This window comes from Lepus europaeus, chromosome 11 (genome assembly GCF_033115175.1).
Source record: "Lepus europaeus isolate LE1 chromosome 11, mLepTim1.pri, whole genome shotgun sequence".
NCBI classification, from domain to species: domain Eukaryota; kingdom Metazoa; phylum Chordata; class Mammalia; order Lagomorpha; family Leporidae; genus Lepus; species Lepus europaeus.
Window position 1 is genome coordinate 85,871,071 of NC_084837.1, and position 18,177 is coordinate 85,889,247.

At 50.8% G+C, this 18,177-nt stretch overlaps 1 protein-coding gene across 1 annotated transcript in view; it reads right to left on the minus strand.

Annotated features, from left to right (window-relative positions):
• The window catches only part of DAPK2 (death associated protein kinase 2), a 144,503-nt gene extending 138,728 nt beyond the window's left edge, over nt 1–5,775 (minus strand). Inside the window, exon 1 of the mRNA XM_062204797.1 lies at nt 5,753–5,775. The gene's annotated coding sequence lies outside the window, so the exon portion shown is untranslated. The remainder of the gene's footprint in view (nt 1–5,752) is intronic.
• Between the last annotated feature and the right edge of the window lie 12,402 nt (nt 5,776–18,177).

The following is an 18,177-nucleotide window of genomic DNA, read 5'->3' on the forward strand; positions in this document are numbered from 1 at the left end:
GCTGAGTGCCTGAGTCCTGGACTGGAAAAAAAAAATAGAAGGAACAGTATAGGACAATTGTGGAAATTTGAATATGGACATTTTTAGATGACATTTTCTGCACGAGAGAATTATATTATGGCTATGGAGGAGAATGGCCTTATTTCTAGGAAACATGGCACTGTGTCTACAACTACTTCTTCTGTGGTTCAGCAAACAGGGGAATTTGTAAAGGTGGGCATTGCAGCACAAGACAGGTAGGCTATCTCCTGGGATACCCGGATCCCACACTGGAATGCATCTGCTTCCCATCCAGCTTCCTGCAAATGCACCTGGGAGGCAGCAGATGATGGCCCAAGTACTTGAGACCCTGCTACCCATATGGGAGACCTGGGCATTTCTGGCTCCAGGCTTTAGCCTAGTCCAGCCCAGCTGTTGTAGGCATTTGGGGAGTGAGTCAGCAGATGGAAGATCTCTCTCTCCTCTCTCTCCTCCTGTCTCTCTTTCTCTGTCACTCTGCCTTTCAAATAAGTAAACTTCAAAAGAAAAAATGGAGTGTCCAGTGTTATGGTCCAATGGGTTAAGCCACTGCTTGTGACACCACCATACCATATTGGAGGGCCAGTTCATGTTCCAGCTACACAGTTTCAGAACCAGTTCCCTGCTAATGTGCCTGGGAAGGCAGCAAATGATGGCCCCAGGACTTGGTCCCCTGCCTCCCATGTGAGACCAGGATGGAGTTCTTGCCTGGCCCAGACCTTACTGTTGCAGCCAATTGGGGAGTGAATCAGCAGACAGAGATCTCTCAATCTCTCGATATCTCTCTCTCTGTATCCCTCGCTCTCTCTGTCACTCTGCCTTTCAAATAAACAAAGAAATCCTTTCTTTAAACACACACCCCATAGCCTGGGTAGTTGATGTACAACAGACATTTCTCTCTCATAGTTCTGGGGGCTGGATGTTCAAGACCAGGGCCCTGGCAGATCTGGCACCAGGCGAGGGCCCACTCTGTGGCTCCAGATGGCATCTGCCCTGTGTGTCCACTCATGGTGCAGGGGACAGGCAGCGCTCATGGGCCCTGTTCAACAGTTTTTAAATTATCTGTTCTCTCTTTTTTTAATATTTTATTTATTTGAAAGACAGAGTTACGGAGAGAGGTAGAGACAGAGAGAAAGAGAGGTCTTCCATCCACTGGTTCACTTCCTCAAATAGCTGCAACAGCCAGAGCTGAGCCAACCTGAAGCCAAGATCCAGGATCTTCCCCCAGGTTTCACACGTGGGTGCAGGGGCCCAAAGACCTGGGACATCTTCTACTGCTTTCTCCGGAGCATTAGCAGAGAGCTGGATCAGAAAAGAACAGCCGGACCGATCCTGTCCCGGTTGCCCCTCTTCCAGGCCAGCTCTCTGCTGTGGCCAGGGAGTGCAGTGGAGGATGGCCCAAGTGCTTGGGCCCTGCACCCCATGGGAGACCAGGAGAAGCACCTGGCTCCTGCCATCGGATCAGCGCGGTGCGCCGGCCGCAGCGCGCTACCGCGGCGGTCATTGGAGGGTGAACCAATGGCAAAAGGAAGACCTTTCTCTCTGTCTCTCTCTCACTGTCCACTCTGCCTGTCAAAAAAAATAAAATAAAATAAAATAAAAAAAGAAAAGAAAAGAACAGCCGGGACTCGAACTGGCACCCATATGGGTTGCTGCCTCTGCAGGCCAGGGCTTTAACCCACTGTGCCACAGCTCCACCCCTATTTTCATTTTATTTGAAAGGCAAAACAGAGAAAAATCTTCCGCCTGCTGGTTCACTTCCCAAAAGCCTGCAACAGCCAGGGTTGGGCCAGGCAGAAGCTAGGAGCCTGGAACTCAGCTGAGTCTCCCTCATGGGTGGCAGGCACTCTAGGAACCAAACGCCTGCCGGTCTTGGGGCCTCTTATAAGGGCACTAATCTTTTTAAGGCCTGTGTCCTCATGACTTCATCACCTTTTGAGGTTTTACTTCCTAGTCCCATACCTTGGGGTGATGAATCTCTGGGAGATGCGAACCTTCAGACCATAGCGGGGAGTAACATCGGGGTGAGCAGAAGGGACAACTCTAGTTTCCATTTTACATTTTTCAAACATTTTTGAGCTTTGCTATGTTTCTATATTACTTCTGTGATGAAAGAAAACTCGGTTCAGAAAGCAAACAAAATATTGAGGCCAGCACTCTGGCTTAGTGGGTGAGGCCACAGCCTGCAGTGCCAGCATCCCATATGGGCACCAGTTCAAGTCCTGGCTGCTCCACTTCTGATCCAACTCTCTGCTGTGGCCTGGGAAAGCAGTGGAAGATGGCCCAAGTCCCTGGGCTCCTGCACCCGCGTGGGAGACCCGGAAGAAGCTCCTGGCTCCTGGCTTTGGATTGGCGCAGCTCCGGCCATTGTGGCCATCTGGGGAGTGGACCAGAGGATAGAAGATCTCTCTGTGCTCTTTGTAACTCTGCCTTTCAAGTAAACAAGTAAATCTTTGGAAAGAGAGAAAGAAAGAAAGAAAGAAAGAAAGAAAGAAAGAAAGAAAGAAAGAAAGAAAGAAAGAAAGGAAGAAAGAAAGAAAGAAAGAAAGAGAGAGAAAGAAAACAGAATATCTAGAAAGAGGCTGCCCTGATATAGGAAGTTTGTATCCATGGGACTTCTACAGCTGGCAAATGAATGGGTAAATATTGTGCTTACTGCCTATTGTTGCTTATTCAGCTTGTAGACCTGTTAATGAGTGTTAAGGTTTCCAGAGTTCATTTGAGCTTCCTCGGCCTCATTCCTGCTCAACAACAGCACTTGTTAAAGGGAGTTGTATTCCTTTGCTAAATCTCACTAGGAACAAATTTCCAGGGCCAGCGCTGTGGCATAGCAGGTAAAGCTGCCGCCTGCAGTGCCGGCATCCCATATGGGCACCGGTTTGAGTCCCAGCTGCTCCTCTTCCGATCCAGCTCTCTGCTGTGGCCTGGGAAAGCAATAGAAGATGGCCCAAGTCCTTAGGCCCCTGCACCCATATGGGAGACCTGGAAGAAGCTCCTGGCTCCTGGCTTCGGATCGGCACAGCTCTGGCCATTGCGGCCATCCGGGGAGTGAACCAGTGGATAGAAGACTTCTCTCTCTCTCTCTCTCTCTCTCTCTCTCTCTCTGTCTTCTGCCTCTCTGCAACTCTGCCTTTCAAATCAACAAATAAATCTTTTTTAAAAAAAGAAAGAAATTGCCAAGAACATTAAACATCTGACAGACGTTACGCTGCCCACACCCTTCAGACTGTTGAAGATGACAGGAGGAGTGAAGCCACCTCTTGACTGCTACTCCTGCAAGTCAGGGCTTCCTCACTCGAAACATCTGACAGCACTACAGCTTAGGAGGGGAAGTCCGCTCCGGCCCACGGTTCTGGAAGTTCACAGTCCAGGCTGGGGTGGCCCCGCTGGGCCAGGCTTCTGGTGAGAGTGGAGATGCGAAGGCAGAGCGGAGGCGGAGGAGCCATCACGTGGCGAGCCAGGATGCACGGACAGAGGCCGCTGGCCCCCACTCAGGCTTTCAGCCCAGGCCTCCCGAGGTCACGCCCCACCCGTGTCCTAAAGACCTCCCACTCCGCCCACTGCCAAAAACCCAAAATTGAAGCGAATCTCCACCCTCTCCCAATGGCGCCTCCTTGAGGCCCAGCCCTCAACACATAGGCATTTAGGGACACCTACACTAATAACCAAGTCATAGCAACATCCAACTGTGTCCTTCCCCTTTTTAATCACTGTTTTTAGTTCAAAAAAATAAATAAGGGACCTAAAAAAATCTCATGTTTTATTCTTAGTTCTAAAGGGCAACAAAGTTTATAAGATGTTACCATCCCCATGGCCGGCACCGTGGCTCACTTGGCTAATCTTCCGCCTGTGGCACCAGCACCTCGGGTTCTAGTCCCGGTTGGGACACCAGATTCTGTCCCAGTTGCTCCTCTTCCAGGCCAGCTCTCTGCTGTGGCCCGGGAAGGCCGTGGAGGATGGCCCAAGTCCTTGGGCCCTGCACAAGCATGGGAGACCAGGAGGGGGCACCTGGCTCCTGGCTTCGGATCAGTGCAGTGCGTCGGTCATAGCGGCCATTTGAGGGGTGAACCAACGGAAAAGGAAGACCTTTCTCTCTGTCTCTCTTTCTCATTGTCTAACTCTGCCTGTCAAAAAAAAAAAAAAAAAAAAAAGATGTTACCATCCCCCATTTCCTCCCCTTTTTGTTAACACCCTCGGTGCAAGAACCAAGCTCAACCTCTCCCAGAGCCCTTGCAGAACAGCTGGCAAAACAGATAAGCTGCACGGGGCACCTCGTGAAACAGATAAGAGGAGAGTTCCCAGCGGCTTCAGAAAGCCCCCCACTCCCTACTTCCCGCCAGCTGCCTCCCACCTCTGCCTCCCACCAGCGGAAGATTTCCTCTTTAGCCAGATAAAACCCAGCCCTATGCGTGCCCAGTGCGCAGTCTCTTCACAAGACCAGACTGCCACTACCTCTTTGCTTCAAAAAAGCGATCTGTCTCTGTCGGAGTCAGTCCCCTCTCCTTCTTCCATCTCCTTTTTGAGGGTCATGAAAGGCCAGTGCCCCGAGCTATGCCAAATCGAACAATTTCACTCTACTCAATAGGGAGAGATTCTTTTCCCAATTCAGCAATTGCTGATTCTTAGCAAACGCTCAACTGGAAACCAAGCTTCTTGTCATATATCCTAGGCCCACAGTCTTGGTCCAGATTCTTCCAGGCTGAGTGCGTGTGGACAGGGCACTCCACACTGCCTGGCCTCAGTCTCCTTACTATGAAGCAGGTGCTAGGATGAGGTTAACGACCACACCGTCCTTGGTGGTAGCCATGTGTTCCAGTTGCAGAAATGAAGGTCCCATCACTTGGTAAGATCCACTTGGTAAGGTCCACCCCGCACACATTTTTCCATTCCGACTCATCAGAATGGGCTTCATCTCACTGTAGCCAAGGAACGCTAGCTAATACCATGGCCACAGGAATGTGCAACAAGGAGACGCAGTCGGCATGATCCAGTTTAACCTCGTTGGCTTAATCAGAACAACAGCAACAGAAATCTAAGAACCATGACATTCCTTACAGCAAAGAAAAAAAAGTGGGACTGTGCTGTGGCACAGAGGGTTTAGCTGCTGCCTGTGATACAGGCATCCTGTACGAGCACTAGTCCGAGTCCCAGCTGCTCCACTTCTGATCCACCTCCCTGCTAATGAACCTGGGAAAGCAGCAGAAGATGGCCCAAGTCCTTGGGCCCCTGCATCCACGTGGGAGAACTAGAAGAAGTTCCTGGCTCCTGGCTTCGGATCAGCCCAGCTCCATTTGTTGCAGCCATTGGGGAAGTGAACCAGCAGATGGAAGACCCCTCTCCCTTTCCCTCTCCCTCTCCCTCTCCCTCTCCCTCTCCCTCTCCCTCTCCCTCTCCCTCTCCCTCTCCCTCTCCCTCTCCCTCTCCCTCTCCATCCTCTATCTCTGCTTTTCAAATAAGAACATCTTTAAAAAAGAAAAAAAGCGAGCTAACAAGATTTGGTAAAAGATCGTAATCATTTTAATCCTGTATGAAACTATAGATCAGCGATCACAGACCAAGCTCATTATTAACCATTCCTCTGGCACTTAACGAATCCTCGGAATTCTAGGAAGCTGAAATTCCCCCATGGAATTCTACTAGGTAGAAATTTAAGACCAGCAAGAACCTTAGAGATCATCCAACATCTTCATTTTGTAGAATGAAGCAAAAGTCCCAAAATGAAGAAGTGACTTACCCAACCTCACGCTCGTCTGGGACAGAGCCAGGTTAAAGGTCACGTCTCCTGACCTCTGACCCTGTGACATTCCTCATGTGAAATGCCAAAGGCTAGAGCCTGGGGTGAAACCACGTCCTCTTATTATGACCACGGTGAGCCTAAAATAGTTCAAGGAGAGATGTAGAAGATTTGTGCTATTCTGACGCCACACCCTGAACTGCAGGAGACGCTGATGGAACCTAAGGAGACAGAACATAGAAACCCCACGCACCGCAACGAAGCATGAGCAGTGTCAGGGCCCCAGGATTTAAAGAAAATGAAAGGGAACTTACCGAAGGGGAAAACAAGTGCTATTTTATTTATCTCTCACCTTAGAGAAAAATTTCACATTTTTTAAAACTGGCTTTAGGGGCCAGCACTGTGGCGCAGCGGGTTAACACCCTGGCCTGAAGTGCTGGCATTCCATATGGGCGCCAGTTCTAGTTCCACTGCTCCTCTTCCGATCCAGCTCTCTACTATGGCCTGGGAAAGCAGTGGAAGATGGCCCAAGTCCTTGAACCCTGCACCCATGTGGGAGACCCGGAAGAAGCTCCTGGCTCCTGGCTTCAGATTGGTGCTGCTCTGGCCATTGTGGCCATCTGGGAAGTGAACCAGTGGATGGAAGACCTCTCTCTCTGTCTTTACCTCTCTCTGTAACTCTGTCTTTCAAATAAATAAAATAAATCTATTTAAAAAATCTGGTTTTAAAAGGACATATTTACTATAAAACTTTTTTGACATTTTAAATAGTATCTTAGGGGTTTTCAAGTTTTCCTCTTTTTTTAAGCTTTTATTTATTTATTTGAGAGGTAGTGTTACGGGGGTCAGGGATAGAAACGGAAAAGTCTTCCATCTGCTGGTTCACTCCCCAAGTGAATACAACAGCCAAAATTGAGCTGACCTGAAGCCAGGAGCCAGGAGCTTCTTCCGGGTCTCCCACATGGGTGTAGGGGCCCAAGGACTTGGGTCTTCTACTGCTTTCCCAGGCCACAGCAGAGAGCTGGATCGGAAGAGGAGCAGCCAGGACTAGAACCAGCGCCCATATGGGATGCTGGTGCTGCCACTACTAGGCCTACTATGCCACAGCACTGGCCCCAGTTTTCAGGTTCTTAAAAGGAAACATTTGAGGCTGGCGCTATGGTGCAGAGGGTTAGAGACCCTGCCTACAGTGTCTACTTGAAAGGCCAAGTGACAGAGAGAGAGGGAGAGAGAGAGGTTCCATCCACTGGTTCACTCCCCAACCACTGGCAACAGCCTGGGTTGGGCCAGGTGGAAGCCAGGAGCCTGAACTCCTTCCAGGTTGTCTTCCTGAGTGACAGAGACTCAAGCTCTTGAGCCATCATCTGCTGCCTCCCAGGATGTGTTAGCAGGAAGCTGGGTTGGAAGTAGAGGAGCCCAGATTCGAACCTGCACTCCAATGTGGGGCCCAGGCATCCCAAATGGCAACTGAGCTCATTGCCCAATAACCTTCAATTAAGCTCTTTAAAGGACAGGTAACTGGGGGCCAACGCTGCATTGTAGTGGGCTAAGTCTCTGCCTGTGCTGCCGGCTATCTCATATGGGCACTGGTTCATATCCTGGCTGCCCCACTTCCAATCCAGCTCTCTGCTATGGCCTGGAAACGCAGCAGCAGATGTCCCAAATGTTTGGGCCCCTGCACCCACCTGGGAGACCCGGAAGAAGCTCCTGGCTCCTGGCTTCAGATTGGCCCAGCTCTAGCCATTGCAGCAATTCGGGGAGTGAACCAGCTGATGGAAGACCTTTCTCTGTGTGTTCTTTCTCTCCCTCTCTCTCTAACTACCTCTCAAATAATAAATACTTAATTCTTAAAAAAAAAAAAAAAAAAAAAAAGGTAACTGATGCTAGGCCAGCATAGTGGCATAGCAGTTAAGTCAATCCTGCTCCCTGCTAACGTGCCTGGGAAGGCAGCGGAAGATGGCCCGAGTGCTTGGGTCCCTGTACCCACGTGGGAGATTTGGATGGAATTCCAGGTTCATGCCTTCAGCCTGACCCAGCCCTCGCTGTTGCAACCATTTGGGGAGGGAACCAGCGGACGAAAATCTCTTTCTCTTTGTCTCTCCCTCTTTCTCTGTCACTTTGCTTTTCAAATAAATAAATCTAAAAAAAAAAAAACACAAATAAATAAAATACAGACTACTCTTAATTTTTATTGTATATCCTCATAGCTATTTTATACAAGATAAATGTGCTCTTGTGCTCTTTAATTTTTTTTAAATATTTTTTTATTTTTTTTTTATTTTTTATTTTTTTGACAGGCAGAGTTGACAGTGAGAGAGACAGAGAGAAAGGTCTTCCTTTTTGCCATTGGTTCACCCTCCAATGGCCGCCGCGGTAGGCGCGCTGCGGCCGGCGCACCGTGCTGATCTGATGGCAGGAGCCAGGTGCTTCTCCTGGTCTCCCATGGGGTGCAGGGCCCAAGCACATGGGCCATCCTCCACTGCACTCCCTGGCCACAGCAGAGAGCTGGCCTGGAAGAGGGGCAGCCGGGACAGAACCGGCGCCCCGACCGAGACTAGAACCCAGTGTGCCGGCACCGCAAGGCGGAGGATTAGCCTAGTGAGCCGCGGCGCCGGCCGCTCTTTAATTTTTAATTTGGATCATTTGCCATATGTGGTATTTTGCTTTTCTCTCAGTTTTTAAAAAAGATTTGTTTATTTTGAAGGCAGAGTAACAGAAGGAGAGACAGACAGACACACACACAGACACACACAGAGAGAGAGAGAGAGAGAGAGAGAGAGAGAGAGAGAAACGTTCATCTGCTAGTTCGTTGCCGAAATGGCCACAACAGCCAGGTCTGGGCCAGACTGAAGCCAGGAGCCTGAAACTCCATCCTGGTCTCCTATGTGGGTGGGAGGTGGGCCCAAGCACTTGGGCCTTCCTCCACTGCTTTCCCAGGCACATTAGCAGGAAGCTGGAGCAGAAGTGGAACAGCTGGGACTCAAACAGCTGGGACTCAAATTAGTGCCCCAATAAGGAACACCAGCGTTATAAGTGGTGGTTTAACCCACTATACCACAATGCCAGCCCCTCTCGCTTAATTTTAACTTCAGAGTTTTTCATGTAACTGAAGTGTCTTTGGAAATGTTAATACTCCATAAATGAATAATATAAATTATTTTACCTATTGCTAGACATTTTAATTGTACATGCATGATTATAAAAATAATGCTGTGATCATACAATTCATAGACTAGGATTTGAAAACTACGACCATAGATAAGATGGGCCGTTCAAAAGGTGATGTCAAGACAATAATTAGCCATCTGGACAAAGAAGAGTTGGCACCATTCCTCCCTCTGTACCAGGATAAATTCCAAATGGCTCAATGATTAAAATATCAAAAAATGAAATCATGGGGGCCAGTGCTGTGGCATAGTAGGCTAAGCCTCCAACACCAGCATCCCATATGGGTGCAGGTTCAAGTCCCAGGTGCTCCACTTCTGATCCAGCTCTCTGCTATGGCCTGGGAAAGCAGTGCTTGGGCCCCTGCACCCATGTGGAAAACTGGAAGAAGCTCCTGGCTCCTGGGTTTGGATCAGCCCAGCTCCAGCCATTGTGGCCATTAAGGGAGTAAACTTGTGGATGGAAGCCCATATGGGATGCTGGCACTGCAGGCAGAGGATTAATCTACTGCACCACAGTGCCAGGCCCCCATGCATAGGTTTTTTTTTTCTTAAATATTTATTTATTTGAAAGTCAGAGTTACATAGAGAGAGGAGAGGCAGAGAGAGAGAGAGGTCTTCCATCTGATGGTTCACTCCCCAATTGCCCATAATGGCCAGAGCTGCACCAATCCGAAACCAGGAGCCAGGAGCTTCTTCCAGGTCTCCCATGTGCGTGCAGGGGTCCAAGGACTTGGGCCATTCTCCACTGCTTTCCCAAGCCACAGTAGAGAGCTGTATTGGAAGTGGAGTAGCCGGGACTCGAACCGGCACCCATATTGGATGCCAGCACTGCAGACGGTGGCTTTATAATATGCATTTTCCACAAGCTTTTTGAAGTACAGACAATGTGACAGTGATAGATGAGGTACGTATCCATATTGTATAATTAGCTTTCAACAAAGTGGATATTGGGGCCAGTGTTGTGGCTCCCCAAGTGAGGCTGCCCCCTGTGAAGCTGGCAGCCCGCACTGGAGGGCCAGTGTGAGCCTCGGCCGCTCTGCTTCTGATCCAGCTCTGCTGATGCGCCTGGGAGGGCAACAGGGAAAACGGCCCAAGTGTGTAAGCCCCTGCCACCCACAGGGAGACCCGGATGGAGTGCCTGGCTGACCCTTGCCCCGGCTGCTACTGTCATTTGGCATTTGGGGAGTGAACCAGTAAGTGAAAGATATTCCGGCCCTCCTGATGCTCTGCTTTTCAACTGAAGAAAAAAAAAATTTTTAAAAATTGAACATTGCAATAGAAAAGTAAGCAAAGGATATAAACAGATGTTGAAATTTAAATATTTTTTAATGTTAGACCTTATCTAACCAATGCAAGTGAAAAAGGGGTATCTTTTTTTATCTTCCATCTTGGAAAAGATTTTTTTCTTTAAATAAGAATATCCTACAGGGCAGGGACATCTCCCGCACATTCTTGGTGGGGCATCAATTGTGGCACAATTCTTCGGAGGACAATTCAGCAATACATAGCAAAGCCTCAAAACAGCTCATCATCTTCGGCAAAGTAAATCCCCACCTAAGGAAGCGTGCAGTGACCATCACTCCCGTCAGGACCGAGGCTCAGGCTGCAGCGTGTGCTCTCCGGTGCAGTGCAGCCTGCTGGGGCTGGGGGCGTGGCGGGCAGTGAATGGGTCCTCAGGGTTTCCTGGGCAGATCCCTCTGCAGGCGCTGACAATACCCAGGGCAGCCCCAGAGGCAAAGCCGTGCTTTGCTGCCATCTAGTGCTTCTCCAGGGAATTGCTCCCAGTGGGGAGTAAAAAAACCGGCAAGGCCATCAAGTAGCTGGGCACCCAGGGGCCCTCTCCTCTGACTGTAACTAACACTAACAAGGGGTTTACTAGGTTCCAGCCTCTGTACTAAGCACTTTATGATAATTCCCCCTTTTTGTCCTATTAACATCACCATGAAATAAGGTGATTTTTATCAGGAGGTTAGGTGACTTGGCCAAGGCCACACAGCTACGTGACGGAGCCCAGGATTGGAACAGGTGGCAGTATGGGACCAGAGTCTGTGCTCCTGACCGCATCCCGTGTGAGGGCAGGGGTCTGTGTGGCACTGACCATGTCCCCTCTTCACAGAGGGGCCAAGATCACCCCTGCCCTACGGACAGTCTCAACGACGTCACAGACAACCCTCAGTGAGGCGAGAGTCAATAGGTTTTTGTAGATTTTTATTCTTACTCATGAAGAATTTTTTTTTTTTTTTGACAGGCAGAGTGGACAGTGAGACAGAGAGAAAGGTCTTCCTTTTTGCCGTTGGTTCACCCTCCAATGGCCGCCGCGACTGGCGCACCGCACTGATCCGAAGCCAGGAGCCAGGTGCTTCTCCTGGTCTCCCATGCGAGTGCAGGGCCCAAGGACTTGGGCCATCCTCCACTGCCTTCCCGGGCCACAGCAGAGAGCTGGCCTGGAAGAGGGGCAACCGGGAAAGAACTGGCGCCCCGACCAGGACTAGAACCCGGTGTGCCTGCGCCGCAAGGCGGAAGATTAGCCTAGTGAGCTGCGGCGCCGGCCTCATGAAGACATTTTAAAATATATTTATGTGCATTTTGTTTGAAAGGCAGAGAGACAAGAAGAGAAAGAGATCTTCCATCCACTGCTTCACTCCTCAGATGCTTGCAACACCCTGGGCTGGGCCAGGCTTAACCCAGGAGCCTGGAACTCAGTCCAGGTCTCCCAGGTGGGTGGCAGAGACCCAACTCCCTGAACCATCACCTGCAGCCTCCCAGACGCATTAGCAGGAAACTCGATAGGAAGTCGACAAGCTGGGGCTTGAACCAGGCCCTCTAATATGTACTGTGGCCATCCCAAAGTGGCGTTGGAACTCTTGTGCCAAATGCTCACCCTTATATTTTTTAAAAGATTTATTTTATTTATTTGAAAGGCAGAGAGAGAGAGGGCAAGAGAGGGAAATTCTCAGTACTTACCAACAGCTGAAAACGTCAGCACGATAGCAGTGGTGCATCAGGAGTGAGTGAACCCTTACAGCTCCCTGGCTTCTTCTCTTTTTTCTTTTCTTTTTTTTTTTTTTTTTTAAGATTTATTTATCTATTTGAAAGGCAGAGTTACAGAGAGGCAGAGGCAAAGAAAGGAGAGACAGAGAGAGAGAGAGAGAGATCTTCCATCCACTGGTTACTCCCCAAATGGCCGCAACGGCCAGCGCTGGGACGATCTGAAGCCAGAAGCCAGGATCCAGGAGCCTCCTTCCAGGTCTCCCACATGGGTGCAGGGGCCCAAGGACCTGGGCTATCTTCCACTGCTTTCCCAGGCCATAGCAGAGAGCTGGATTGGAAGTTCAGCAGCCAGGTCTTGAACCAGTGCCCATATGGGATGCCAGCACTTCGGGCCAGGGTGTTAATCCACTGCACAACAGCACCAACCCCTTGAATTTTTTTTTTTTTTTTTTTTTTTACGGATAGAGTTAGACAGTGAGAGAGAGAGAGACAGAGAGAAAGATCTTCTTTCCATTGGTTCACCCCCCAAATAAGCACTCCGAAGCCAGAAGCAGTCCGAAGCCAGGAGCCAGGTGCTTCTTCCGGGTCTCCCACAGGGGTACAGGCGCCCAAACACTTGGGCCATCTTCCACTGCCCTTCAAGCCACAGCAGAGAGCTGGACTGGAAGAGGAGCAACCAGGACTAGAACCTGGTGCCCATATGGGATGCCGGCACCACAAGTGGAGGATTAACCAAGTGAGCCACAGCACTGGCCTCCAACCCCTTGGATTTTTTTTTTTTTTTTTTTTTTTTTTTACAGGCAGAGTGGACAGTGAGAGAGAGAGACAGAGAGAAAGGTCTTCTTTTTCCATTGGTTCACTCCTCTAATGGCTGCTACAGCTGGCATGCTGCGCCGATCCGAAGCCAGGAGCCAGGTGCTTCTCCTGGTGCCCCATGCGGGTGCAGGGCCCAAGGACTTGGGCCATCCTCCACTGCCCTCCCGGGCCACAGCAGAGAGCTGGACTGGAAGAGGAGCAACCAGGACAGAATCCGGCACCCCAACCGGGACTAGAACCCGGGGTGCCGGCACCCCAGGCGGAGGATTAGCCTAGTGAGCCGCGGTGCCATCCGAATATTCTTAACATCACTTGTGGGCCTATAAAATTATCAACTTAAAAATTAGTCCACTATAGATTTATTGAATTTCAAGTCTTTCCTGTGGTCGCCTGGGCAGGGCCAGGCCAGATGGTTCTGCAGGCCTTACACTGCCCCGCGCCACCCGCCCATGAGAGTCCATTCCATGTCTTTTGAGACCTCCCAAGAAGGTTAAGAACTAAGAACTGTACTTTAGACCCTGAGGCCACAAATGGCCTACAGGCCAAACCCAGCCCACTGCTTGATTTTGTATGCTAAAGAATGGTTTTTCTATTTTTTGATGGTTGAAAGAAATTACAGTTCATGGCACATGAAATTCAAATTTGTGCCCTTAGTTTTTCTGGCACAAAGCCACACTCATTCATTCATACTGTCCTGTTGCCTCTGTGCCACAAGGCTGGGGTGGGGTTAAATCACTACAACAGAGTATGTGGTTCCAAAACCCTTAAGCATTTCCTGCCTGGCGCTTTTCCAAAACAGTCTGTCAGCCTCTCCCGGAGATGGACTGGACTGTACATCTTGTGACGGCAAGAACCTCTGTTTTTCACTTGTAGATGCCGCCGTGATGGATAAAGCTCAAGTTCATTTTCAAGCAGCAGTCATCCGAACCCTTTCTTTTTTTTTTTTTTTTTTTTTTTGACAGGCAGAGTGGACATTTTGCCATTGGTTCACCCTCCAATGGCCGCCGTGGCTTATCCTGGTCTCCCATGGGGTGCAGGGCCCAAGCACTTGGGCCATCCTCCACTGTACTCCCTGGCCACAGCAGAGAGCTGGCCTGGAAGAGGGGCAACCGGGACAGAATCCGGCGCCCCGACCGGGACTAGAACCCGGTGTGCCGGCGCCGCAAGGCGGAGGATTAGCCTGTTGAGCCGCGGCGCCGGCCTCCGAACCCTCTTTCTATATTTGGGCAACTTCCAGATCTTTTGAATTCTGCTAGAAGACAGACTCTTCATCCCCACACGGAGGCCAGACTCTCCAGTCTCCGCCACCCCTGGCAGCCAGGCCATCGGCAAGTGACCTGGGATCAGGTGAGACAGCAGAAGGGGGTCACACACACAAAAAAAACAGGGGTAGGGAACAATCATTCTGGCAATGGTGGCGACAGAAGTTACACCAAGCCGGTGCCGTGGCACAATAGGCTAATCCTCCACCTGTGGCGCCGGCACACCAGGTTCGAGTCCCGGTCGGGGCGCCGGATTCTGTCCCAGTTGCTCCTCTTCCAGTCCAGCTCTCTGCTGTGGCCCGGGAGGGCAGTGGAGGATGGCCCAAGTACTTGGGCCCTGCCCCCGCATGGGAGACCAGGAGAAGCACCTGGCTCCTGGCTTCGGATCAGTGCGGTGCGCCGGCCGCAGTGCACCAGCTGCAGCAGCCATTGGAGGGTGAACCAACGGAAAAGGAAGACCTTTCTCTCTGTATGTCTCTCTGTCCACTCTGCCTGTCAAATAAATAAATAAAATAAAATAAAGAAGTTGCACCAGCTTCCAGGAACTGCAGGGCCTGCAGTATTGTGGGCTCCTTATGGTGACCCGTTTCCGGTTGTACACCCTCACCAGGCAGTCCCTAAGCATGGTATTGTCTTTGGCTGTGACTGGCTGGCCTCTGTGTCTACCCAGCCAGGACTAGCTCAGGCAGTGGAGAGCGCTCTGGAGCAGACAGGGTGAAGGCAGAGGTCACCACGTGTGCATTCCAGGAGAGAGCGGCAGATCCATCTGTGTCTCCGCACTGCGACAGTGCCTGGCGCTGACGTGTTCCCTGCATATCTGCAGATGAGAGCGCGAGCGAGCAAGAGCACAAATTGGGAGGAAGATGGGACTGGGGAGCTCTGACTCGCCTGAAGCTGGCGATGAGTGTGGAGATTCAGGGTCTTCTGCAGGAACCTAGCAGCCCGCTCTTCGAGCCCTGGAGATGGTTCCCCAAGTCTCCCGGGTCCTCAGTGGGCCCTGGTGATAAGGAAAGGTCAGAACCTGGGGATTTCTGCACAGGCTCTGGAGCAAGTCAGGTATCCCAGCCACCCTATATTGGGTACCAAAAACTGTAGGGGCAAAAAAGGTGCAGTATCTGTCCTTGCGCATATAAGGTCATGGCTGATGCTCCTAGAACGTTACCAAGAGAAAATCATACCAAATGTATGTAGTCAAAGTTTTACATGGATGTGACAGCCATTGGAAATGAAGACGCAAAGATCCAGGGAGAAGTAATTGTACCTTCAGGCTCCATGAGGAACGGGCAGCCATGCAGAACTACGTTTGGACAAAAGGGTAGGCTCTGATGGCAATAAACCGGAGGATGAGGTAAGGACTGGATGCCCAGCAAGGCCTCTCTATTCGGATTCTTCCTGGCCTGTTAGCAGGCCTGAGAGTGGGCAGCACCCCTCCGGAACAAGAGCCTGATGACCATGCTATCAGGCAAGGCAGGCCAGCTTCAACACAGAAAGGTGGGGGGAGGCTAGTGCCATTTCTACACGTTACAGCTTGCTTTGGGGCAGGAAGGTTCCAGTTCCTGTGACATCCCTGGGGAGGAAAAATTCTGGCTTCTATGACTCCCTGGGGGAACAGGAAGAGTGTGAGACAGGAGAGCAGGTCAGGGCAACTGCTTCCAATCTCCTTAAGTGCACAGAACTCCGCATGCTAAAGTGATGAGTATTGTTTTCTGAGTTCCAGCAGCGTGAGTCTGACCCTGGACCATAATCCCCAGAGCCTGCTCAAAAGATGCATGTTTGTGTTCACGTGTGTGCCCTGGTGGGAGAAAATGGAACAGGGAATAGACCAGGCACACCTCGTACCTGCCCTGGCCCTGGATCACAGAGTGTAGCATGTTGGTCGTAAGGACCTTTTCCTGAATGGAGCTGTACTACAAGGATGGTTAAAAATAAGGGACATTCCATTACTTCTGAGTATGAAGGCTGGCTGACAGATTCCCAGAGCTGAAAGAAAGAGGAGCGAATGGGAACACTTACAGCCAAAGGTCAGCAAAGCTAGCGTTTCAGTTACCGCCAGAGACGACGACGCAGGGAGAAAGCTGTGCTGACAACTTCCCACAGTGCGGAGCCTTGGCAGAAGCCAAGACGATTCTGCAACCAGTATGCTGGTTAAGAGCTGGCTTTATTTTCGTCCCTCAGTGTCCTTTAAAACTCTGGAGCACAGAGCATCTGCCCATGGGCGAAGATTTGATTTCTGTCAGTAAGTCTGCCTGAAATCTCACTTCATAAATTATCTGGTCACACCTAATGGTTGACACCACAGACCCGGAGGGGGTTAGCCTAGTTTTCAAAACGCCTGTGTCCCACCTACGTTCAACTCCTGGCTCTGGCTCCTGGTTCCCGCTTCCTGCTAAGTGCACACCCTGAGAAGCAGCAGTGACAGCTCAAGAAATCGGGTTCCTGCCACTCACACGGGAGACCTGGGTTGCATTCCCAGCTCTGGCTTTGCCTCCAGCCCAGCTCCTGACCATTGCAGGCATTTGGAGTGTGAACCAGCAGATGGAAGCTCTTTCTCTCTCTCCGACTCTCACAACAAAACACCACAACAAAACTGGAATTAAATCTTCTGCTAACTTGAGCTTGCTTCAAGCTTGATACTTATAGTGAAGAAAAGGGGTGGAGTCCTTTGCTCCCTCCCCTCCTCTCCAACTCCCCCCACCACCCCCCCCCCCAGTATTATTCTGCCACGGCCCTGGGTGCTAGGGCAGGGAGGCCAGGTCTTCCTCAGCTGGTTGGCTCAGTGCTCTCTGGGTCTGCCCCGCGGTTAGAACTGGCTCTTCTCTGGGGGTGGCACTTCCACGAGACTCTTGATCCTGGCGGAAGCATCTCCACTCTGCCTTCTCACTTTCTGTCCTCACCTCAGTCCTGGGCACCAGGCAGGACGCATTCACGTCCAGACCGGTTCCGCAGAGGTCCTAAGACCCTCTGATGGACTACAGGACCATGTCAGACGTGATCTGACAGCAGGACGCGCGAGCAGCTCTCCTGCATGCCTTGCCACAGGGCTCTGCCCTCAAAGCAGCCAGCCCTGCCTTCCTCTCACCCTCCAGACTTCCAAGGCAGGACTCAGCCCCACCTTCAGTCACTTGCACGCTCTTGCTTGGGCCTGAGGCTCCCAACTGCACAGACACATTTCCCAACTCCGAGTTGTCCCCTGAAGGTCATCTCAGCAGACGATAAGCGCCACCTCCCCACCCTTCTGGCAAAAGGGTGATCAGAGCACCGCAGTACCTTCTACCTGTTACAGATTGCCTCAAAACAAACTACCCCCAAACTCTAAACAATGAACGCTCATTATCCCATAGCTTCTCTGAGTCAGAAATTTGGGAGTGGCCTCTAGGGCAGCTCTGGCTCAGAGTCTCTCGCAAGATTCCTATCCACATGTCAAGCTGACTGGGGCTGCAGGATCACTCCCAACATGCTTCACAAGTTGGTGCTGGTTGATGGTGCAAGGCTCAGTTCCTACCCACGTGGAGTTCTCCACAGTCTAAGAGACCGAGGGGAAAGTAGCAACTCCTTTCATGATTTAGCCTCCGAAGTCACAGTCCCTACGTCCCCCAGTCCTTACTGGAGGTCATACCCACGCACTCCAACACAGCCAGGAAGGACACCAGACGAGGGCGTGAATACCAGGAGAATCACTTTACATCACACAACCATTAACCCTACAACAAACTGACAAAGCATAATGAAGAGAATCTAAATTGAGACGAGTTTAATAAAAACTTCTTTGGGGGACTTCTTGATCTTTAAAATTATATATTGGAAGGCCAGTGCTGTGGCATAGTGGGTAAAGATGCTGCCTGCGATGCTGGCATCCCATGGGGTGCTGGTTCCTGTCCCGCCTGCTAATGGCCTGGGAAAGCAGCAGCAGATAGCCCAAGTGTTTGGGCCCCTGCCACCAACATGGGAGACCCAGATGAAACTCCTGGCTCTGGCCTGGCCCAGTCCTGACTGGTGCAGCTATCTGGGGAGTAAACCAGCAGTTGGGAGAGCTCTCTCTCTTTCAAAATAAATAAAAATCTTTTTTAAAAAATAAAATTATATATTGGAACAGGCATTGGCATAAGAGTTAAGCCACCGCTTGAGACCTCCACCCCAAACCCCAGGGCATGGGTTCAGTGCTAGCTCTGTTCTCCATCCTGCTTCTGGT